The sequence below is a fragment of the Pongo abelii genome, chromosome 7, assembly GCF_028885655.2.
Source record: "Pongo abelii isolate AG06213 chromosome 7, NHGRI_mPonAbe1-v2.0_pri, whole genome shotgun sequence".
Lineage (NCBI taxonomy): Eukaryota > Metazoa > Chordata > Mammalia > Primates > Hominidae > Pongo > Pongo abelii.
Genome location: NC_071992.2, coordinates 8,929,046 through 8,948,549, shown reverse-complemented (window position 1 = coordinate 8,948,549; position 19,504 = coordinate 8,929,046). Strand labels below are relative to the sequence as shown.

Sequence of the window (19,504 nt, the reverse complement as noted above, 5' to 3'; positions counted from 1 at the left end):
TGTGACTACTAAGGTCACAATGCATGTACACCCTCTGATATTATTCGGTATATCCTCGGGGGATGTTACTCCTAATGTCACACGGGGTGTACTCCCTGTCATATTATTCACCATATCCAAGGGGGATGTTATTTTTAATATCACCCGGGGTTTATATCCTGTGTATTCAATGCCTGTGATACTATTCCTAATATCCTAGGGGCATGCTTTTCCTAATGTCACGTGGGTTGTACACCATGTGTGTACACCTGCTGTGATATTATTCATAATATCCTAGGGGAATGTTACTCCTGATGACACAGGTGATGTACACAGGTGGTGTACCATGTGTGTACACCGCCTGTGTTATTATTCATAATATTCTAGGGGGATGTTTCTTTTAATGTCACAGAGAGTGTACAAAATGTCACAGAAGGTGTCCATCGTGTGACGTTGTCTGTAATACCCTAGAAGGATGTTAATCCTAATAGGTCTCAGGGGTGTACACACTTTGATATTATTTGTAATCTCATAGAGAGATATTACTTCAAAGATCACAATGGATGTACACACATAGTGTACACCCCGTGATATTATTCTTAATATCCTAGGGAGATACAACTCCTGATATCACAGTGCGTATACCCCGTGTGTGTACACCCCTGATATTCGTCGTAATATCCCGGGTGACTATTACTCCTCCTATCACACAGTGTGCCCACCCTGTGATATTTTTCATCATACTTTAGGGAGATATTGCTTGTAATATCACAGTGGGTGTACCCCATGTGTGTATACTCTGTGGCAGTAAATTTTATATCCTAGGGAGGTATCACTCCTAGTATCACAGTGGGCGTTCACCCTGTGATATCATTCTTAATTGACCTTGCAGCCTTTTTTAACCCTCGTTACAGAAGGAATGGAACAGATAAGGAGATATTGAGACTAGACTGTGCTGCCGTGCGGCCGCCGCAGGACACTTTTAATAGCCCTCTTTCTCAGGCTGTAGACGAAGGGGTTCAGCATGGGGGTGACCACAGCGTACATCACTGAGGTCACTGCAGCCTTTCTCGGGGAAGATGACACATCTGAACTGAGGTTCCCCCATATGCCTGTTCCATAAAATAAGCAAACAACTGACAGGTGAGACCCACAGATGGAGAAGGCTTTATACCTCCCACCTGATGATGAAGCCCTCAGAATGGAGGAAACAATTTCATATTAAGAGAAAAGGGTCCCTGAGATGGGAAGAAAACCAGATATGGCGGCAGGGAGATACATGATGATGTTATCGGTGAAGGTGTCACAACATGCAAGATGAAGTAGTTGAGAAGGGTCACAGAGGAAATTAGGAATTTCCACATCCTCAAAGCAGGCCATTTGCAAGGCAATCAAGTTGTGCAGCTGGGCATCTAAAAGACTGAGGAAAAAAAAAAGTCAACAAAACTAGAAAGCCACAGAAACACGGCTTCATGATGGCTGAATGATACAGAAGGTGACAGGTGGCTATAAACCGGTCATAGGCCTTCACACTCAGGAGCATGTCTCTCTTCCACGCCTCCAATAATGGCAAAGAGAGACATCTGAGTCAGGCAGCCTGCCTAAGAGATGATTCTACTGTGAGATTGGATGTCTACAATCATCTTGGGGACCATGCTGGAGGTGAAACCGATGTCAGGCAAGGACAGGTTGGAGAGGAAGAAGTACGTGGGGGTGTGGAGGTGGGAGTCAGGGTTGACGGCCAGGCTGATGAACAGGTTCCCGAGCACCGTGACCAGGCACATGGACAGGAACTGCCTAGCGAGGACCGGCTGCCGTTCTGGATCCTCTGAGTTTCTAGGAGGAGGAATATAGAGACATCTGTTAGATTCTTTGGGTCTGTAGAGATTGGACACCTCTTGCCTAGAAAAGAGGGTTGAAAAATTGGGAACAAGTAAACCGACACCTAGCATTGTGTCTGCATTTTTGATAGAAGCAATTCAGAAGTAATGTTTTCAGATTTCAGAGCAATCCACACTCAGCAGTATTTTGCAGTTCTGACAAACTCAATTGTCTTCTAATTCTTTCATCATTGATTTCTGTCTTATTCTCTTCTTGCTGTACACACCTGCCTTAGAGACACTAGATTCACGAATGTTCCAAGAACCAGATCATCATATCTAACAAATTCCTAATTGCCAGAAAATACAGCCTATCTTTTCCGATGAAAACTCTGCAGTAAAACCATTCTCTTCACTTTGAGAAAAAGGTTATCCTAATTAAAGGAAATTAAGAACTCAAATATTTTATTTGATTTGAACAGATTGATACACATTCTGTTGAATTAGAACATTTATAAACACTGATAGCAGCTGAGGCCATGCCATCTGGGAAAGATACTAAAGTTGATAGTTCATAAGCAGAAAATAGTTCCACAGGCCAGTTAGGTCCTAGTGATTTCATCATTACGTTTTCGGACTTTTCTCCTTCAAGAGAGTAATTGTTTACTCAAATCGGTGGGTCTTGCGTTAAAATTCATGGAGGCTATAACTCCTGTCTTTAGCTTAGGTGGACTTAGAGTTTTCAACAGAACGTTTGGCCGGATGCTGTGGCTCACGCCTGTAATCCCAGCACTTTGGGAGGCCGAGGAGTGCAGATCACGAGGTCAGGAGATCAAGACCATCCTGGCCAACATCGTGAACCCCGTCTCTATGAAAAACACAAAAACTTTGCCCGGTATGGCGGAACGCACCTGTAGTCCCAGCTACTCGGGAGGCTGAGGCAGGAGAATGGCTTGAACCTGGGAGGCAGAGGCTACAGTGAGCCGAGATCACACCACTGCACTCCAGCCTGGGCAACAAGAGCAAAATTCCATCTGAAAAAACGAAAAACAAAAAACACACACTCTGTCATACTGATGTCACACTGATGACAGCCAATTCTTGTGAACCAAGGAAGTGTCAATTCAATAATTCACATAGATTTTTACTTTTGCTATCTCCTAGGTGCCAAGCAAGATATCGGCTCTGGGGAATCAGAAACAAAAGAGACTCACTTGTTCCTCTCACAATACTCAGTACTTACAGAGATAAGGACACAATAAAATGTCCTGTCTGGAATGCAGGGAAACCAGAACTTCAGGTCAGGAGATATTTCCTTTGAACTGTATGGAGTTGAGGCTTAAAATATTAACGAATGTATCTAAGATTCACTTTGCCTTAACTTTACACATCCATCACATAGAGATCACGCAGCGGGCACCCACGATCGGTTTAATCATAGCTCACTTCTGTTGGATCAACTAGAAATCAACTCAGATGAGAGTGCTGAGTCTCAGAGGATGGACATCTCACCCCTTGCCATACAGATAAGTAGAAAGGGTGGTATTGAAAATTAATGGTCAGACTCTAAGTCCCGGGTACTATACTTGATGGTCTCCCAACTCTCAAAAAGTTGTGGGTTGTTTTTTTTTGTTTTTCTTTTTGTTTTTTGGAGATGGAGTCCCATTCTGTTGCCCAGGCTGGAGTGCAATGGAGTGATCTCGGCTCACTGCAACCTCCTCATCGGAGGTTCAAGCTATTCTCCTGCCTCAACCTGCGGAGTAGCTGAGATTACAGGCCCCCGCCACTAAGCCCGGCTAATTTTTTTCTCTTTTTAGGAGAGATGGGGTTTCACCATGTTGGCCAGCTGGTCTCGAACACCTGACCTTGTGATTCCCCTGCCTCAGCCTCCCAAAGGGCTGGAGTTACAGGCGTGAGCCACCGCACCCAGCTTCAAAAAGTTTTCAGCAGAGCTCAAAGGTCTTAACCACAGGCATATCTGATGAGCATTTTTGAAATGCTTTCCAGTTTCCTCAATAGCAATGGAAGCCAAACTCTGAATTGATGACCCCTTTGAGGAAGTCAAGAGCTGTAAGGAAAGCCAGGAACAGGGCCAAGGGAGAGATGCGTCCCGAATGATCCTGTGCCAATTCTTTCTGGAATCTTTGATGTGATCTCAGCTGCCCTTTCTACACTTGACACAGTGATTGTGGCAGCCACTGGTCTAGCTGTGGTCTCCAAGGAACCCCCAAAGGGAAGGGCACAGTGAGCAGGGGCATTGGCCTGAGTGACAAGGATTTGAGAGAGCAGGTTGGATGCAGGGAGAGGACTGGCCAAATGCCATGTGTCTGGACTTAGACTGCCTGGTTCATATTGGATTTCACCCTTTTTGACTTCATGATCTGGTACAAGTTCTATGAAAATGCGTTGCTCTTTTTCTAGTCTTTAAAATCATCATGAAATGTGCACTCATAATGGGGAGACTACACAGATGAAATGAAACAAGCTGCATAGAGCACAGAGCTCAGAGCCTGGCCTTTAGGAAGCCCTCAGTAAGGGTTCATGATGTCATGGTGTCTGTCATCATCCTCTTTATCCTCACCATCACCTTCATCATCTTTTTGTTGTTCTGGGGGAACAATTTAGAGGGACTCATTCCCTGCTATCATTGGTGAGATGTCTGTGAAAAGGACAAGCTGTGGGGGAGGAAGGAAACATTTTGAATGAGATTTCTGAGAGCGACCCCCCCCCACAACCAAGAACTGAAACTCCACAGTCTGCTGAGCTAACAGTTTGCACATTGGTCTCCTCCCATCTGCCCACCGCACTCTCCTGTTTGTCCTGAGGAGGAGGAAAGAAAACGAGGCTCCCGACCGTCCCGCAGCACTCACTGAACCGCACTTCCCCTCTGCTGGGCCATGACCACGGAGAACAGGTCAACTGTCCTCCCAGCATGGTGCACGTTGGAGGCTCAGACTCCGTCCTTAAGGCTGGCAAGAAGACAGGGTTAGACAGGAGCCTCCTGATACAGGTGACGGGTGTGGAGACCACAGGCCTGGAACCTCACATGCAGGGCTGGAAGCACAGACTGAGTATTTACTGTTCTATGGCCTGTGGGGCCAAGGCACAGTGCTCCTCATTAGCCAGAGTGGCCCAAGTTCCCCAACCTCTAAGGATTTCCTTATCATCATGCAAGAAGAAGAAGAGAAAAGTGAGTGTCCATAGAAGCTCTGGGGCTCTTCCTCTCATCAGGAGGAAGCTTGTGTGGATTGTTCGCTTCATTCTCCTTTTTTAAGATCCAAGTGCTTCAATTTTCATCTTTTATGATCGGAAAATATGCAACATATAAATATTAAAAATTATAAATATATATTATTTCCCATAGAATGGCCTGTATCAACATTGACAATTTCCACTATTTCTCAGTTTACAGTTTAATCACATTCAAGTACATTCACATTGTTTAGCAACCATCACCGCCATCATCTCCAGAACAGTTTTGTCTTTCAAAATGGAAATTGCACCCATTCACCAAACTCTCCATTCCTCTCTCTCACCCACCCCTGAGGCCACCATTCTATTTTGCAGCTCTGAGTTTAACTCCTCTAGATCGTTGATGTAAGGGGAATCATACCGTGTTTAATTTTTCTGTTTGTTTGTTTTGGAGACAGAGTCTTTCTCTGTCACCCAGGCTGGAGTGCAGTGGCATGGTATCGGCTGACTGCAACCTCCACATCGTGGGTTCAAGCGATTCTTGGGTCTCAGTCCCCCGAGTAGCTGGGATTAAAAGCACGTGCCACGACGCACAGCTAATTTTTGTATTTTTAATAGAGATGAGCTTTCACCATATTGACCAGGCTGATCTCAAACTCCTGACCTTAAATGATCTGCCTGCCTCAGCGCCCCAAAGTGCTGGGGTTACACGTGCAAACCACTGAGCCTGGTTTATCCTTTTGGGAATTATTTATTTCACTGACGATAATGTCTTCAAGTTTCATCCAAGTTGCAGCCTGTGTCAGAAGTTCCTATCTGTTTCTTTTGGTTTATTTATTAATTTATTTGTTTATTTGTTGGTTCTGTTTTGTTTTGTGTTTACATGGAGTCTCACTCTGTCGCACAGGCTGGAGTGCAGTGGCACAATCTGGGCTCACTGCAACCTCCGCCTCCCGGGTTCAAACGATTCTTGTGCCTCAGCCTCCCGAGTAGCTGGGACTCTAGGCACACGCCCCCAAGATTATCTAATTTTTTGCATTTTCAGTAGAGACAGGGTTTCACCAAGATAACCATACTGGTCTTGAATTGCTGACCTCAGGTGGTCCGCCCACCTCGGTCTTCCAAGTTGTTGGGATTCCAGGCATGAGCCACCGCACCGGCCAGAAGTGCCTGCCTTTTGAAGGCTGAATAGTCTTCCATTGTATGAATGAACTGCAGTGTGCTTTTCCATTTATCTGTCCATGAACCCTTGGGTTGCTTCCACATTTTGGCTGTTGCAAATAATGCTGCTATGAATATGGGTGTACAAAAATCTGTCTTCCACTCCTGGCTTCTAATTGTTTTTGGTAGGTACCCACAAATGCAACTGCGGGACATCTGATAATTCTGTTTCTGATTTTTCCAGTACACGCCATCCTATTTTCCCTGTTCCTTCACGGTTTTACATTCCCTCTGATCATATTCGAGCATTCCTATTTCCCTCTAGTCTCACCAATGCTTGTTTGTTTATCATATCCATCCTAATGTGTGGTATCACATTATTGGTTTGATTTGCACTTCCCTATGATTAGTGATTTTCAACATCATTTTAGATGCTTACTGGCCATTGCTATATCTTCTTTGGGGACACGCCTACTCGAGTCTTCTGAACATTGTTAATGGGATGCTTTGGGTTTCTTGTTGTTTAGTTCTAGCTGTTCTTTACATATGATGCACATCAGCCTCTTTTCAGATATATGATTTGCAAATATTTTTCCTAATCTGTGGGTTATCTTTTCACTCAGTTCACAGTGTTTTCTGATACACAAAAGTGTCTGTCATTCAGATGGAATCCAAGGAATCTAATTTTCTTTTGTTGCTTAAGCTTTGGTGTCATATCCCAGAAAGCATTGCCCAATCTGATGTCATGAAAGTGTGGCCAATATTTTCTTTTAGGCATATGATACTTTCAGCACTTGGGGTTAGGTCTTTGATCCAGTTTGTGTGAATTTTTGCACCTGGTGTGACATAGGGTCCACCTTCATTCTTCTGCATGTGGAAATCAAGTTTCCCCAACATCATTACTTGAAAAGACCGCTTTTCCACCAATGAACTTTCTTAGCACCCATGTTAAAAATCATTTGAACATATAGGTGAGAAGTTATTTCTGGGCTCAAAAACAAACAAACAACAACAGACAACAGATAAGGACACAGCATGGGCCCAGCGCGGTTGCTCACGCCTGTAATCCCAGCACTTTGGGAGGCCAAGGCAGGCAGATCACCTGAGGTCAGGAGTTCAAGACCGGCCTGACCGACAGGGAGAAACCCACATCTCAACTACAAATACAACACTAGCTGGGCATACTGGGGCATGCCTGTCATCCCAGCTGCTCGGGAGGTGGAGGCAGGAGAATCGCTTGAACCCAGGAGGCAGAGGTTGCGGTGAGCCAAGATTGCACCATTACACTCCAGCCTGGGCAACAAGAGCGAAACTCCATCTCAAACAAAAAACAAAAAACCCAAAAAACTAGCATGATTTCGAGAGCAGAAAGAGAATAGCTTCAAAATCAGCATAATGAGAAAGTTAGGAAGCTTCTTACCAAAGCATCTGGAAATATGCAAGTAATTCTTGTGAACTAAAATTTTCATACTGCACTACCAAACACTAGAACTCACTTATTCCATCTTTCTGTATTTTGGGGCCCAATTATCGACTTCTCTTCTGTGGGGAAAAGAAAGAGAGATCAGATTGTTACTGTGTCTGTGTAGAAAGAAGTACACCTAGGAGACCCCATTTTGTTCTGTACTAAGAAAAATTCTTTTACCTTGAGATGCTGTTAATCTATAATCTCACCCGCAACCCCGTGCTCTCTGAAACATGTGCTGTGTCAAATTCAGGGTTAAATGGATTAAGGGCTGTGCAAGATGTGCTTTGTTAAACAGATGCTTGAAGGCAGCATGCTCTTTAAGAGTCATCACCACTCCCTAATCTCAAGTACCCAGGGACACAAAAACTGCGGAAGGCCGCAGGGACCTCTGTCTATGAAAGCCAGGTATTCTCCACGGTTTCTCTCCATGTGGTAGTCTGAAATATGGCCTTGTGGGAAGGGAATGACGTGACCGTCCCCCAGCCTGACTCCCATTAAGGGTCTGTGCAGAGGAGGATTTGTATAAGAGGAAGAAATGCCTCTTTGCAGTTGAGACAAGAGGAAGGCATCTGTCTCCTGCTCATCCCGGGGCAATGGAATGTCTCGGTATAAAACCCAATTGTATGTTCCATCTGCTGAGATAGGGGAAAACTGCCTTAGGGCTGGAGGTGGGACATGCGGGCAGCAACACTTCTCTGTAAGGCATTGAGATGTTTGTGTGTATGCATATCTAAAGCACAGCACTTGATTCTTTACCTTGTCTATGATGCAGAGACCTTTGTTCACGTGTTTATCTGCTGACCTTCTCTCCATTAGTATCCTATGACCCTGACACATCCCCCTCTCTGAGAAACACCCAAGAATGATCAATAAATACTAAGGGAACACAGAGGCTGGCGGGATCCTCCATATGCTGAACACTGGTCCCCTGGATCCCCTTATTCCTTTTTCTATACTTTGTCTCTGTGTCTTTTTCTTTTCCAAGTCTCTCTTTCCACCTAACGAGAAACAACCACAGGTGTGGTGGGGCAACCCACCCCTTCATCTTCATTCCCCATCCCACGCGTTTTCTTCCTAGCATCTGCTAACCACCTTTATACTTTCCACCTTCCCGAGATTCCTTTTTTGTGTAGGTGTGTGATGGAGTCTCTTTCTGTTGCCCATGTTGGGGTATACAGGCAAAATCCAGGCTCACTGCGACCTCCACCTCCCGAGTTCAAGCGCTTCTTGGGCCTCTTCACCATGTTGGCCAGGCGGGTCTCGAACTCCTGGCCTCAAGTGATCCGTGCGACTCGGTCTCCCAAGTTGCTGTGAGTACAGGACTGCGCCACCACACCTGGCCAAGATTTCCTTTTTTGGTCCTACGCAGAAGTGAGGACATGAAATATTTGTCATTCTGTGCTTGGCTTACTTCACTTCATATGGACACCTGCAATCTCATCCATTTTGTCTGCAGTGGAGAGGATTTTATTCCTTTTAAGGTTGAATAATACTTCATTGTGCGTGTATACAAGTTTCTAAATTGAAACAAATTTCTAAAAAGCAAATAGTTTTAAAATGTCTCGGAAAGTGAACCTTCAGGGATACTCTGCCCATTTTATTCTTTCTATTTCCCATCTTATGTATATGCAAGTGTATAACAAAGCAGAAATCGATGTATGTCTAAATCTACAACTTTAACAAATGTAAAATGAAAATGCTAAGTGGTGGCTGGGCGCGGTCCCTCACGCCTGTAATCCCACCAAATTGGGAGGCTGAAGCGGGTGGATCACCTGAGGTCAGGAGTTCAAGACCATCCTGACCAATATGGAGAAACACTGTCTCTGCTAAAAATACAAAGAATAAATAAATAAGTAAAAATTAGCCGGGCATGGTAGCACATGCCTGTAATCCCAGCTACTTGGAAGGCTGAGACAGGAGAATCGCTTCAATACGGGAGGCAGAGGTTTCAGTGAGCCCAGATCGTGTCATTGCACTCCTGCCTGGGCAACAAGAGAAAAACTCTGCCTCAAAAAGGAAAAAAAAAAAAAGAAAAGAAAAAGAAAAAAATAGAAAATGCTAAATGGTAAGAAACAACACCATAATAAACATTTGTATGGTGTTGATGGACAATGCATTTAAAGATAATATATGAAGAAATAATATTACAATTAACTTCTGTTCTTACTCACTGGAGCTTGATGCCTCTAAAAACTTCATCATTGCAACCACCTCTGGTGCTTTAAAAAAAAAAAAAAATCCACATACTCACACAGGTGCAGGGAAATCAGAATCTCAGGTAATGAGACCCAGGCCTCATCATTTTTAAGCTCCCAAGGTGATTTGACTCAAAGCCAAGATTGAGGACCAGTGACATGGATCTCTACACATAACCTGCCTAAATAGATTCTCTAGATGCAGTTTATAAAGAAATTCCACATGAACTCTGGAAGAGGGTATGAATTTGATGTACAGTATGTCCTCACTTAACATCTTTGAAAGTCTCTTGGAAACTTCACCTTTAAGCAAAATTAGGTACAGTGAAACCACTTATTCCTCACCAACATTATAACTACACAACTTTGAACGCACCAATGGTGTTGGAGGACCTGCTGTACATTGCTTCCATAAAGTCAATTTTCAGGGAATTCAAAAATGAAGTGAGGATTTCATGTATATAAAAAGATGGTTTTGATTCCACCTGGATGACAGGGTTATTGCTCAGAAGCTAAAGGAGGCCGCCTAGGTATAGAGGATTCAGTCTTGAGGTTTCTGCTAAACAAAGGATCCCAGAATACTCACACATTCCAGTTAAATGTATAACGAAGAAAACAATATTCACATAGGAAGTGTGGAAAGGAATAAAAGCCATCAAGCCATAAAAATAATGTGACTAAGGGGCAGGATTTGCAGATGTAGAGATTTAATGTGGCTGCCCTTTCTTACCCACACAAGAAAAAGGATGGAACAGATCATGAGATTCGACTGTTCTGCTGCGCAGCCTCCACAGGGCGCTTTGAATGTCCCTGTTTCTCACGCAGTAGATGAGAAGGTTCAGCATGAGGGTGACCACAGTGTACATCGCTGATGCCACCACACCATTCCTGGGGAGTGGTGACACAGCTGAAGTCAGGTACACGCCAATGCCTGTTCCATTAAATAAGCAAACAACTGCCAAGTGAGAGCTAAGGTGGAGAAGGCTTTAGACTTCCCATCTGATGATGAAATCCTTAGAATGGAGGGGACAATTTTATAGTAAGACAAAAGGATCCCTGAAATGGGAAGAAAACCAAACATAGTACTATTTAAATATATAAATATGCTATTGATGACGCTGTCAGAACAGGCAAGGTTGAGAAGTTGAGATGGCTCACAGACAAAATGAGAGATTTCCACATTCTTGAAGAAGGTGAATTGTAACACAACCCAACTGTGTAGCTGGGAATCCAACAGGCTAAGGAAAAAGGACACCAAAACTAAGAAGACACAGAAGTAAAGATTCACGATGACTGGGTAGTGCAGAGGGCGACAGATGGCCACAAATCCATCATAGGCCATCAGAGTCAGGAGCATGTCTTCTATACACGCGAAAAGGACCAAGAAAGACATCCGTGTCAGTCATCCCGCATAAGAGATGACTCTGCTATGCGACTGCATGTCCACAATCATCTTGGAAACCTTGGCCGAGGTGAAAGGGATGTCAGCCCAGCACAGGTTGGAGAGGAAGAAGTACAAGGGGGTGTGGAGGTGGGAGTCACAGCTGACAGCCAGGATGATGAGCAGGTTCCTCAGCACCGTGACCGGGTACCTGGACAGGGACAGCCCAGGGAGGACGGGCTGCAGTTCTGGATCCTCTGAGAGTCCCAGGAGGAGGAATTCTCAGACACCTGTGATATTCCGTGGCTCTGTGTGACTTGGACACCTTGGGAAGAAAAGAGGATTGGAAAAATAAAAGATAAAAACCAGCCCTTAATGCCGTGTGTATATTTTGGATGCAAGAAATTCACAAGGAACATTTTAACACTTGAGGACCATACACCGTCAGCAATATTTCTCAGTTGTGACAAACCCAAAAATCTCAGAATTATTACATGATTTACTTTTTTGGTATTCAACTCCTTCTGTAGATACTACTTTAGAGAAAATCCACTGAAGAATGTTAGAAGACCAAAACCTAATATATAAGAAATCCGTGATCTCAGTAAAATACGGCCTACTCTTTTCAGAAAAAATAAGATGCAATGAAGATGCTCTTCTCTCTTTAAGAAAAAGATCTCAGTCTAATTGAAAGAAATTAAGAAGCAGTGAAATACACTGTTGTATTCTGACACCTTGCGACAAATTCCTTTGATGTAGAATATGTACAAGGATGATACAAGAGCTAGGACGGCATTCTCTAAAAACGAAATCAAACCTTAGAGTTCTTCATCGGAAGACCTTTTCACATGCCAGTTACTTTTCATATTTATTATCATTCTTAGGCTTTCTGACATGTTTTCTTCATAAAAGTACATGCACACTCAAATATGGGAGCTGTGTTTCCAAATTAATTGAATATATAACTCTTGGCCGAGCTCCATGACTCACACCTCTAATTCCAGCACTTTGGGAGGCCGAGGCCGACGGATCACCTGAGGCCAGGAGATCCAGACCAGCCTGGCCAACGTGGTGAAACCCCGTCTCTAGTGAAAATAAAAAAAAAATAATTGGCCAGGCATGGTGACAGGTAACCCTAGCTACTCGGGAGGCTGAAGCAGGAGAATCCCTTAGAACCTGGAAGGCAGAGATTGGACACCCTGTGATATTATTTTGGATATCCTAGGGAGATATTGCTCCTGACATCAGAGTGGGAGTACACCCTGTGATAGTGTTTGTAATATCCTAGAAAGATGTTGCTCCTAATATCACAGTGGCTGCACACCCTGTGACACGAATTGTAATATGCTACAGAGATATCATTCCTAATAATACAGTGGGTGTACACCCTGTGATATTATTCATAATACATTACGGAGATACGACTCCTGATATCACAGTGAGTGTACACCCTGTTTGTACACCCTGTGATATTATTTGTAACAGAAAAATATTACAGCTAATATCAAAGTGGGTGTACACCCTGTGATGTTCTTTGTTATCTACTCGGTAGATATTACTCCTAATATCACAGTGATTTTACACCATGTGTGTACACACTATGAAATTATTCGTAATACCCTAGTAAGATATTACTCCTAATATCACAGTGGGTGTACACCCTGTGATATTATTTGTAATCACCTAGGGATATACGACTCCTAATATTCCCGTGGGTGTACACTCTGTGATGTTCTTTGTAATGTCCTAGGAAGATATTACTCCTAATATCCAAGTGGATGTACACCATGTGTGTACACTCTGTGATCTAATTTGTAACATCCCAGAGAGATATTGCTCCTCATATCACAGTGGGTGTACACTCTGTGATATTATTCGTACTATCCTAGAGAGTTATTGCTCCCAGTAACACAGTGGGTGTACACCCGGTGATGACATGATTCTTAACATCCTAGAGAGATATTACCTCTAATATCACAGTTCCTGTACACCCTGTGGTATTATTCATAATATCCTAGGGAGATATTATTCCTAACATCACAGTGCGTGTACACCATGGGTGGACACCCTGTGATGTTTCTCGTCATATCCTAGGGGGATATTACCCTTAATGTCACAGTGGGTTTACACCACGTGGGTACACACTGAGATGTTACTCGTACTATCCTAGGGAGAAATTATGCCTAAAGTTACACTGGGGGTACACCATGTGTTTATGTTCTCTGATGCTATTCATAATATCTTAGAAAGTTATTAGTCCTAGTGCCACAGTGGGTGTCTACCGTGTGTGTACACTCTGTGATGTTATTGGTATTATCCTAGGGAGATAGTTCTCATAAGATCACCGTGGTTGTACATCATGTCTGTATTCCCCATGGTGTTATTAGTTATGTCCTGGGTTGATATTACTCCTAATATCACCGTGGGTGCACACCATGGAAGTACATTCTGTGATGTTACTCGTAATATCCTAGGGAGATATCACTCCCTGTGTCATAGTGGGTGTACGGCCTTGTGATATTATTGGTAGTATCCTTGGGACGTATTACCCCTGTTATCACAGTGGGTGTACACCCTGTGATACTGTTTGTAATATCCTAGGGAGATATTACTGTATACCCTGTGATATTATTTGTGACCATTTAGGGAGCTATTTCTCCTAAAGTCAGAGTGGGTGTACACCCTGTAATATTCTTCCTAATATCACAGTGGGTGTACACCATGAGTGATATTTTTTCTAATATCCATCGGGGAAGAGGATGATATTGCTTCCAATATCACAGAAGGTGTACACCCCCCTGTGATATTGTTCCGAATATCCAGGGAAGGAGAGGATGACATGATTCCCAATATCACTGGGAGTGTACCACCTCCCGCCAGGATATTGTTCTTAATATCCAGAGGTGGGGAGAATGATGTTACTCCCAATATCACAGGGGTGTACACCACCCCTGTTTGTAAACACCCCCTGTGATATTTTTCCAAATGGCCTGTGAAAGAGTAAATATGACTCCCATTATCGCAGGGGGTGTTCAGCCCTGATGATATTGTTTTCTAACATCCAGGGAAGGAGAGTATATTACTCCCAATATCGCAGGGGTTGTACACCCTTTTGTGTTTTTGTGCCCAATATCCAGGAAAATAGAGGATGATATTACTCCCAATATCGAAGTAATTGTACAGCATCCCTGTGATATTCTTCCTCATATCCAGAAAGGAAAAGAATGAGATTACTCCCAACAGCGTAGGAAACGTACACCCGCGCTGTGGTATCTTTGCCAGTATCCAGGTGGGGAGAGGATCATGTTACTTCCAATGTCGCAGGGTGTGTACACCCCATCTGTAATCTTGTTGCTAACATCCAGGTTTGGGGAGGACGACATTACTCCCAATATCGCAGGGGGAGTACACTCCCCCGTGACCTTGTTAGTCATTTCCTGGTTGGAGAGGATGATATTACTCCCAATATCGCCGGGGGTGTACACACCCCTGTGAAAATCTTCCTAATATCCACAGCGAGAGAGGATGATATTACTCCCAATATCACAGGAGGTGTACACAACCCTGTGATATTGTTCCTAATATCCAGAACAAAAGAGGATGATGGGACTCTCAATATTGCAGTGGGTGTACACCCCTCCTGTCCTATTGTTCTGAATATCCTGAGAGGGAGAGAATGAAGTTACGTTGAATATGGCAGGGAATGTACACCCACCCCCTCTGATACCCTTCCTAATGTCCAGGGGAAGAGAGGAAAATTTTACTCCCAATATCGCAGAGGCAGTACACCCCACCTGTGATGTTGTTCCCAATATGCAAGGGGGGAGAAGATGATACTACTCCCAATATCGCAGGGCTGTTCACATCCCCAGTGACATCTTTCCTAATATGTAGGGGAGAGACAATTATATGACAGCAAAGGTCGCAGGGTCCGTACATCCCTTCCTGATATTGTTCCTAATATCCAGGGGGGAAGAGGATGATATCAAATATGAAAGTGGGTGTACACTACCCACCCCCACGATATTGTTCTTAATATTCTTGAGGGGAGACAATGATATTACCCCAAATATTGCAGGGGTCGTTGACACCCTCCTGTGATATTGTTTCTGATATCCGGTGGGGAGAAAATCATATTACTTCCAATATGGTAGGTGGTGTATACCCCACCTGAAATATGGCACCGAATATCCAAAGAGGGAGAGGATGGTATTAATACCAATATCGAAGTGTGTGTACACGCCCCCTGTGATATGGTTTTTAATATCCAGTGGGCGGGAGGATGATATTAGTCCCAACATCCCAGAGGGTGTACACTACCCCTGTGATATTGTCAGTAACTTCCAGAGGGGAGAGGATGATATCACTCCCAATAACTCAGAGGTTGTACATTCCCCGTGATATAGTTCGTCATGTCCAGGGAGGCACAGGATGACATTCCATTGAATTTCGCGACAGGCGTACACGCACACTGTCATATTGTTCCTAATATCCAAGAAGGGAGAGGAAGATATTACTCCCAATAAAGCAGTGGGTATACTCTACCCCTGTGTTATTGTCTCTAATATCCGGGGACGGGGGAGGGGGGGAGAGGATAACATTCCCTCAAATTTAGTAGGTTGTTTGACGGCCCTTGTGGTGTTGTTTTAAATATCCAGCGGGGAAGACAATAGTACTATTTTTGATAGTCCGATTCATCCGCTCCACCTTTCCGGAACTCTGAAGCTGGGAGTTGGCATGCAGTTTCCGTGTGATCCCCAATACCTTTGCAGTCTTCTGTACCAGGGCAGCCAAAAACGCAGGCCCGTTACTGAGCCGATCCGTAAGGGCAGTCCAAATCCAGGAATCAGATCTCGAAGAAGCACAGGGGTTACTTCACCAGCTTTCTCAGTTCGTGTTGGATAGGCCTCCACCCACCCAGATTAGGTACGCCCAAGAACTAGTAAATACTTGTTACCTCCACACTTTGCCATCTCTGTGAAGTCTACCTGGAGATCTTCAAAGGGGGCTGATCCATAAGCTTGTATGCTGAGCGGAACGGCTGGACCTTGCCTCGCATCATGCTGTCGGCAGGTAACACACCGCTGCCTCACCGATTTGGCAAGGGCTGACAAATGCGAGATGTAGAAATACCGGCCTAACAACTTTTCCAGTGACTCCTGACCTCCATGGGTGGCTTTCTGCACAGCCAGTACAACTGCAGCTCCTAGCAACTGTGGCAAAGCTACTCTCCCATCTGGTAACCGAATCCATCCTTCCTCCATCACTTGTCCTTCCCACTACCTGGAGAAAGTCCCTTTCTTCTTTAGAAGAAGTAGGTACAAGATCAGTTGCTTGAGGGAGCACTGATGCCCAGAAGGGGGCAGATGCTGCTTTTCGAGCCTCTGAGTTAGCGCGGGAATTCCCCAAACCCACCGAGGTGGAAGCTCGCTGGTGTCTGCAATGCATAACTGCCACCTTGTGGGGTTTCCATACTGCTTCTAATAATTGCAAGATTTCTTGTTGATATTTTCTGTCTTTTCCCGAAGAGTTCAATAGGCCATTTTCTTTCTATCACGTTCCATGCACTTGAAGGGTTAAAAAGACATACCGAGAATCAGTGTAAATGTTGACAGTCTCACCTTCACTGAGTTCTAAGGCCTGAATTAAAGCATTGAGTTCAGCTTTCTGGGCTGAAGTGGCCTGGGGCAATGATCTGGCTTCAACAACAGTGTACAGGGTTACCACTGCATACCCTGCACCTCTCTCTCCTTGGGGGTAGAAGAACCTGCTCCCATCCTCGTATCGTTCCCAGTCTGCGGATGGCCGAAGCTGGTCCCAGAGGTCAGGTCTGCTAGAGTCAACTGACTCCATCACTTCTACACGATCATGCTCAACAGGGCTCTCTGATACTGGGAGCAAGGTGGCAGGGTTTAGGGTGTTACAAACTTCAATGATCTTACGGGGATTTTCACAGAGCAAAGTTCGGTACTTGGTGAGTCTGGCATTCCTTAGCCAATGATATCCTTTAGCATTCATTAAAGTCACCACAGCATGGGGGGCCTTTATGTTCAGGTTTTGCGCGAGAGTCAGCTTATTTGTTTCTTGTACTAGCAGGGCAGTTGCTGCCAAGGCCCTCAAACAGGGGGGCCATCCTTTAGAAACCCCATCTAGTTGTTTAGAGAGGTAGGCCACCGGCCTCAGCCAGGGCCCCACAGTTTGGGTGAAAAGTCCAGCTGCCATCTATTCTCTCTCTGACGCATACAATGGAAAAGGCTCTGTCAGATCGGGTAGCCCCAGGGCTGGGGCTGCCAGAAGTTTTCCTTTAACTCATGAAAGACTTGCTGTTGTTGGGATCTGCATTCCAAAGGTTCCCGGTCCTCGTCCCCTTTGTGACCTCATACAAAGGCTTGGCTACTACTGCAAAGTTTGGGATCCACTGTCTACAAAAGCCCACAGCTCCTAAGAATACTCTCACTTGCCTTCTGCTCTTAGGCTCCGGTAGGTTGCAAATGACCTGCTTTCTTTCTGATCCCGGGCTGCCTTCCGACCCCTTTCGGATGGTAAATCCCAAGTAAGGTACCTGCTGTCGGCTGATCTGACCTTTCTTCTTGGACACCTTGTAGCCACAGCACTCCAGGTGCCGGTGTGGGGCATCTGTTCCCTTGGTGCACCGGACTGCCGTTGGGTGGCCCAGCAGAAGGTCATCAACGTACTGGAGCAACATGCAGCCTAGGTCTCTGGTGGGAAACTTCTGGAGGTCTCGAGCCAACGCCTCCCCAAAGATGGTGGGGGAGTTCTTGAACCCTTGGGGAAGCCCGGTCCCAGTGTACTGAGTAGTGACACCTGACTCCAGATCTTCCCACTGAAAGGCAAACAGCTTCTGCCACTCAGGGGCTAACATGATAGGAAAGAAAGCATCTTTCAGGTCCAAGCAGGTGAACCAGCTGTCCTCAGCTGGCAGCCACCCCAGCAGTGTGGATGTGTTAGGTACTGTTGGATGTCAAGTCAGTGTAGATTGATTCAGGAAGCACAAATCCTGTAATGGCCAGTAGTCCTTGGTCCGCGGCTTGGGAACAGGCAGGAGAGGAGTGTTCCATGGAGACTGACAAGGAACAATAATTCCAACAGTTCTTAGGTGCTTGAGACGGACCTGGATACCTTGAAGAGCTTCTCGGGGGACCGGGTCCTGTTTTTGCCTAACCGGCTGGGCCCCAGTCTTAACTGGCCAATCCCGGAGGGTTGTCTTCCGCCCGTACTCTTGGCCACCGCTTAGCCAGAGCAGGTCTCTCTTGGGCCAGTTCAGATAAGAAAAGTCTCCATTCCTCCTCTCGGGGGACAGTAAGGGTCATAATGACTCCCGTTCCGGGTAACTTCAGCAGCAAAGAGCCGTGCTCTGTCAAAGAGATAGTGGCTCTCAGCTTGCTGAGCAAATCCCTTCTCAAAAAGAGCAAGTGACAGTCAGGCATGTACCAAAACTGATGAATGACTTTATGTCCTCCTACAGTACAAGTCCGAGGCAAGCAGAAAGCTTGCTTTGCTGAAACCCCCGTGGTTCCGATGATGTCAAGTCTTTTTGGATAAGGGGGCAACCGGGACGGTTACTACAGAAATTTCATCACCGTTATCTACAAGAAAATCAATGTTTCTACACCCAACTGTCATTCTGACCAGAGGCTCTTTGGGGACACTTGAGCCCGGTCTCCCTCAGCCCAAAAACCCTTCTGCCAGGTTGAGCAGGACCCCTTCCTCCTTGTCCGGGGCCTTCTGCTCTGAGTCATCTTGTTTTCTTTTGAGCTGAGGGCATTTGTTCTTCCACTGTCCTATTTCTTTACAATAAGCAGACTGATTACGCTGCAAACTCTGACAGCCAAGCTGAGTTTCTTTCCCAGGGACCCCTTCCCTTGCCTCTTTGGGGGGGCCCCTCTGATTGCTGCAGCTAACAAACAGGTCGGTGTTTCGCCGGGCCTGACCTCCATTCTCTTTGCCATTTTCCTTATGGCTTACTGCATCCCTGTTTACAAACACCTGGCTAGCTATTTCTAGTAATTTTGAGGTATTCATCCCTGCAAGCCCAGCCTGTTTCTGCGGTTTTCTTCTCATGTCTTCTGCTCTTTGACTGACTAAAGCCACGTCAATCATGCGCTGATTTCAGGGCTATCAGGATCAAAGGGAGTATACATACCATAGGCCTCACACAGTCTCTGGTAGAATTGTGCTGGACTTTCTTCTTTTCCCTGAATGACCCCAGAGACCATGTTAGCGTTTGTGGCCTTCTGAGCTCCCCTCATTAATAATTTCAGGAGAGCTTCCCAGTCTCGGTTTAGCC

The 19,504-nt window shown here is 45.1% G+C and overlaps 2 pseudogenes; both read right to left on the bottom strand.

Moving 5' to 3' along the window:
• Positions 1-924: 924 nt before the first annotated feature.
• Positions 925-4,434, bottom strand: LOC129060819 (olfactory receptor 7E24-like; annotated as a pseudogene).
• A 5,576-nt stretch (positions 4,435-10,010) lies between these two features.
• LOC100456836 (olfactory receptor 7E24-like) lies at positions 10,011-12,113 on the bottom strand (annotated as a pseudogene).
• Between the last annotated feature and the right edge of the window lie 7,391 nt (positions 12,114-19,504).